This window comes from Lepisma saccharinum, chromosome 1 (assembly GCF_977018435.1).
Source record: "Lepisma saccharinum chromosome 1, izLepSacc3.1, whole genome shotgun sequence".
In the NCBI taxonomy this organism is placed as follows: domain Eukaryota; kingdom Metazoa; phylum Arthropoda; class Insecta; order Zygentoma; family Lepismatidae; genus Lepisma; species Lepisma saccharinum.
The window spans coordinates 48,249,507-48,256,050 of NC_139229.1; positions in this window are offsets into that span (position 1 = coordinate 48,249,507).

The window sequence follows — 6,544 nt, forward strand, 5'->3', positions numbered from 1 at the left end:
GAAGGAAAAGATATGTTTTTAAATTTAAGGCTAGGACATTATATCGCGCAGAAAACAAAAACAACCTATTTAGGATTAATGCTAGATGAAGGCCCTACTTTCAAGAAACACATCAAAAGGGAAACATGCGTCTTGGACAGCTGTACTCATTGTTTAAAAATGCCACATTAACAACTAGAAACAGAACAACACTTTTCAATGTGCTAATCAGAACAATGCTGATTTATGCAAGCGTGGTCTGGCAGCATAGCATAGAAGAGACAAGGTATTTTTAAAAGAAAAAATATGAAAATTATATTTTAAGTATTGCATTTAAATGTAAAAGATACAGTAGTATTTTAATAATACTGCTAAGAACATTAAGAATGAATCACTTAGAAAGAAACTACTTTTATGACCGCATAACTTGCATTGTGCAATATAAAGTCGTCTTCTGTAGCTGTTTCTACCTGCCTACTCTTTGCTTTGCTTTGATTTATTTCAGTTCAGGTTTCTGCCACTTTTGGCTAATTGTGAAGATGAGGATGAAATAGATGAAAGGGCAATCACAATCACACAAGGACAGCACACAACTTGATCCCCGCGGGGGATTATACTGGTCATGAGTCCAGATGCCAGAGCCTCCTTAGACTACAAAATGCACTGAGGTTAACATTTTGACATCTTGAGAAAGGGCCACACTCCTACCTGTTTACTCAAAAACACTACAAAGTGATTAATTTTATACATCACTGGATTAATGGCCAAATTACATAAATAATGAAAGTCTCATCACCATACTTGTCAATATAACATTTTGCACATACCTTTGAATTATCGCCAATTGTTTTTCACATATTTCTAAGATTTAAACTGGTCAGCATTATGTTCCCAATCACGTGAAGCCAGAATCATTTGACCATAATGAGCATCTCTGCAAACTTACAATGTAGAATTAATTCATGTTGTGTTATATGTTTTGTCGTTGTGCACATGAAAGCGTGGATTTTGTAATACACATATGAAATCACGTGAGTCTGTTGCAGTTGGTTTTCCAGCACAAGGCTGTAAGGTACAATAGCCTTGCATCCCTCTTCCAACTGAAGAAAAGAGGTTCTCACAGATGGTAGAGAGGCATTGTGAGGCTTTCCACCAACATCTACCTGTATCAATGAATGAAAAATCCAGATAAACTAAATTAAATTATGCCCTATACCCTGTGGTTACCCTTGCTCACTAGAGTATACCTTCTGATACAGTTCTGTTCACAGAATCTGGCACACTCGTTTGAGTTAAAGATCAGCTTCAGAGCCGATCGAATGTGGCAGTACAGCCGAAGTAAAGGTTCGGGAAAACAGCACTCTGCAGTGTTGCTTATCACGAAAGTTTTTCACGGGATGCAGGGAATTTTCTGATTTGCCGAGTGAAAGAAACGGTTACAGGAAAGCTTCGCACTTTAATTATTAATGCAACGCAGTCTCCAATTTTAAAAGGAATGGCGTGAAAAAATCAGGAAAATTTTCCCATATCATCATTTATCTTCTTCGTCGTGATTAACTAAAAAGTGGAAGAAAAGCGAAGCTAACAAAAAATAAATCAAATTGACGTTCTAGATGCGGACGGGAGATTATAAACAATCCAAGGCAATAAGAATATCTATCACGGCCCGAATGATGTGACTTCAGGATCACTTTCGTTACTTTCTCTTATGTACGCAAACTGCTTTTCTAGCTTGTAATTTGAACACGAAAGTAGGATAAAAAAAGCTCCCAAAAATCAATACAGGCTGGATGAATGTCTGGTTGTTCAAAGGTGTCTGCAAAATAGATAAACCCTGTGACCAACAGGTCTTAGAGTGCCAATGCCTGCCAAACAAATTTCAGTTAAATGGCATCTACTGAACTCATAGAATCCCATCACAGCTGCTGTATACAGCTTGATAGATTAGATTGCATAATGAATGCTAGTTATTCTCTTTATCTGCTATTTTATCTACTAGTTATATTCTGTGCGCTGTATTATGTGTTAACAAAATATAACGCACAGGATTTTCCTGAAGTAACTTGGGTTCTTGCTGTAACACGATTATGCCTTGTTTCCATATTAAACACACAATAGTTATTAACCAAGGCAGTTTTTTTTAAAAATTAAAAGCACTTTACACGTTGCCTTTCTACCCTATATCTCATGGATTCTTGTTATTCGGATGGCAAAAAAAACTGTAGGACCTCTCCCGATAAGGTTTTTCCCTACCATTTGGTAGGAGACCTCGTGGAAGTTCTACCTAGGACAATGAGGCCTGCCTCTGCGTTGGTGACCTTATACTATGGTGTGATAGTACATGAGGTTTTCCGAGCTAGTATGAGTTAGTCTGCTCTGGAATATTGCTGGGTTTGGAAGGTCCTATGTTTGCTCGGCATCCACTGTTGTTATGCTGGGGTGAACTTGGCCAGCTTGCCACAGTACAATTACAGTAATAACAGTAATCCCTGAGATTTTCCCATGTCACTTCAGGCAAATGTAGGTGTGTAATGAAGTAAGCCTTGATAGCCAATGTGTACGTAGGTATGCAGATAGTACGTATAAAATGTAAGACCACTAACGGTTCTTCCTTTTGGGTCTGCGAAGTAATTCCTTAAGTTTGTAGGTTAAGTTGAGTGATAGGTATTTCAGGTGCTTTGTGCAATTTTTATTACCTTAGATTTAAACATGTCTGTATTTGCAGACTCAAAAGGAAAAATGGTGTATTACAAGAGATTGCTGTGGACATGAAAGCGAGATCTTGTTATACAGAAGGTCGTTTCACGTCCATGGTAACAAAGTTAGAACCCACCTCACCTTAAGAAAAACCGTGATGCCACGAGCAGTGGTGCTCCATGTGATACCCCTGTCTTGCAGCAATGGCCCTGCAGCAGAGTTTCCATTGGAGGAGACTGCGTTGAAGAACACATTGGTCCAAACGATCATATTCCTCCTGAAAAGCTTTCCAAAGACCCTCAATTGTGCGGGGCCGTCTGCTTCCCAAGGCTCGTTTCAACAACGGAAACCCACAAGAATTCATGGAAAAGCCATCGGGGGATTTCACAGGGATGTCTGTAAAGGGGATTGCATGAATGCCCGTTTCACGTTCCATTCGATCCATGTATGCCTGTGTGGACTTTGCTGTATGACTGGAAGCCTTGTCCTAGTGGATGACAACACGAGATGTGTCGCTGCCATAGAGAGAAGGAATATCATGTCTGTAAAGTGGCTCCAAAATATTCGTCTGGTAATAGACTACATTTATTTTAGCCTTTTTTTCCACTCTGTGCAGTGGAAGTTTGCCGTTATGGCAGTAACCACCAACTACCATGAACCCGCGTGGAAAACTTTCAGCACATTCACGTACCCACTCAGATCGACCTCTTGCATCACGTGGACGATAGTAGATGGCCCTTTTTTTTACCACATCCCGACAGATACACCCATGCTTCATCCAGGGACACCACATATTCCAGCGGTCCCCTGCCAGATGGCGTTCGTAGAGCTTCCGATTGTTGGTCTTCCTCTCCTGGACATGAGGCACGCAACTTATGAACTTGAGCCTTGTGCTTCCGCACAAGTTGTAAATCTTGTTCTATGATGCGATTTACAGTTGCAGGGAAACATTGCACTGCCTGTGCAATCACTCTTTGCGTTGCAGGGTTTTCACATCGCACCAAGGATCTCACTTTCCGCACAACATCGGAGGAACGCTTGGGCTTCCGCTATGTCCGAGGCCCACTTTGACTGGTTCCAGCAACAGGTACAGTGCAAGTTTTATGGAAATTCAACACTGCATTGATGCCCTTCTTTGACACATGGAATGCTTTAATGTGGCACTGTTTAGTTATCTGGCTATAACTATAACCAACGTCGGAAAGGGCACAGATGTACCCCTCCCCAAAGACTGGAATTTCTGGTGCCACATAAACACTCACTCACACACCAACCATCGTCTTTGCAAGTCAACACACAGTACTTTCGTCCTACTAGCTCTGGCTGCTCTGTGCTATGCCTACTTGCTGCTCCATGGTGATTGAAATCGTTACCATCAACGTGAAACAACCTTCTGTACACAGATGCAATCGACAATTATATTTAGTGCATTTGCAAGCGATATATCAAGTTGATTGCAGTTGGTTCTCCGGCGCAAGGCTGTAAAGTACAAATGGCTTTGCGTCTCTCTTCCAACTGAATAAAAAGAGGCCCTCACAGATGGTAGAGACTTTGACGCAATTGTGAGGCTTTGAACCGACATCTACCTGCACCGACGCTAGTTGTCCCCATCTTTTCAGGACCTTCACAGACATAGATTGCCCACGAACCATATCAGAAGGAAAGCACATCAGATGTCTAACTTCACGGACTCAAAATAAACAAAGAAGGATCCATTCTAGGTCCCGAATTGTGGAATCTAAACTTGGAGCCATCTCTAAAAAAATTAGGAAATATTTTGGAGATCAAAAGCACAATAGACTTTGCAGATCACGTAATAATTGTTATGGAAGGCAATTCAAGAACAGAGTTGGGAAGATAGACCAGTATTGCAATAATCTCTCTCGAGGACTTGTGTGATACGGCGAAATTGACGATTGCCACCCAGAAGACCCACTTTATAATCCTAAAGGATAAGCTGAATGCTAATAAACACGCACAGATAAAACTCAGAGAAAAATCTTACAATAGTAATGGAAGCTAAATATCTAGGTGTGAAATTACAAGAAATGCAACCATGACATGGATTACGTAACTTCAAAAGCTAAGCCTGTAATATATAAATTGTTACTGGTAGCAATAGATTCGAACGCATTCAGACTCCCCATGTCGCTTTTAAACCCATACATATTCATAATCTACAACGCGATAGTTTCTTTCGACTGACCAATTTGAGAAGACTACCTAAAATATACAACCTATGTAACAAAAATAACATCATCGCAAATGAAGCCCAAATAATCAAACACAGAACCGCCATATACTGGTTCAAGGATGGGCAAAAAGAGAGAATTTACAAAGTAATTGGCAAATATGCCCCTACCGTTACAGAATTAATTCCCAGATGATCCAGGAGTGGCAGGAAGACCGGACTAACAGCCTCCATGGCAGGAGACTGTACCACTTCTTCCCATGAATAAGAGAGACGCTGATGACGACAGATTGCTGTCGTTGACGTCTCCAAGAACCGGATTCACAGTTTCCAAATTCCTCAGCATACAAAGTAACTTTATGTTTAAGTGTTGCATCCAGTGTCGGCAATTAGGGGAGGCGAAGGGGGGCAACTACCTCCCTACATTTTGCCACTTATTCCTCTGAACTATGCTAAACCTTATCTAGAAAGGGAAACAAACTATCCTTGCCCCCTTCCCCCAGTTTTCGCAGGTTGCCCCCATCAGTTTTGGAACCCAATCACCGCCACTGGCCTGCATCATATGGGTGATGCTTCTGTCTCCATTTTTAATGTCCTATTTACAGGAACACCAGCATAAGAACAAATTACAAAGCTCACTACTAAAAATAGACTGACTCTTTGTTGTGAAATGTTCATTGTTCTAACACAACAAATTTAAAGGAAATACAATTTTGTTAAGGGTGTTTTTTTGTTTTTTTCCCGCTACTTGTACTTTGGTAAAACATAGAGAAGAAAACTTGATTACTGAAATTTGCAAATACTTAATTCTACAGTGCTTTTCACGGTCGAATCGTCTGTGGAGCGGCGGCTAGAGTGCCTGCCACTGACAGCGCGTCTGCTGGCTTTTAGACCCGCAGCTGTATGCTGACCTTGCCGCTGGATGCGTCAGTGCTTCATTATCCAGATAGCTGTGTCCAGTTTGCACCTGTTTATGAAGTGTTTTAGATTATTTTGTTTTAGTTTACGTATTACTGGTTCTTTCCTGCAGTCTAATAATGTCATGCTATCCGTACAATTTAAAACAACAATTATTTTTTATGTATGACTCTTACGTCATTACGTATTCTTGTAGGGAAGTTAGAATTCGTTTTACAGCACAATTCCCAGATATTTCTGTTCCATACAGAGACAGTGTTCGGATCAAATTTAGGGAATCAGGGTCTGTTCTTGATAAGAAGCGAAGGGTAAAACGGTGTGTGCTTACTGAGGAGAAACTCGACGACGTTGGAGCACGATTGGAACATACTCTTCAAAAAACCCTCCGGCCTCTTGCACAAGAAACAGACATTTTCATGACGTCTGAGTGGCGAGCTACCAAGCTTTTAAACCTGAAGCCATACATTGTAAGAAAATATCAGGAGAGAATTTAAAGCAATTTCGGAAGAGGAACTGATATGTGTTAGTGAAAATTTCCTAAAAAGATGCCGTAAGTGTGTGGATGAGGACAACATTTCCAACACCTCTTGTAACAAGGTACGTGCTCATTTTAATTGCAACTGTTAATGTAATTGTACGAGCTTATTTCATTACATAGCCAGCAGTTCCAGTTACGCGGATGTTGCATCCAGTTTACCAGGAGATGCGATCTCACTTCCCGGCGCACAAGTGGCTGCTCCACAGACGACTCGATCGTGA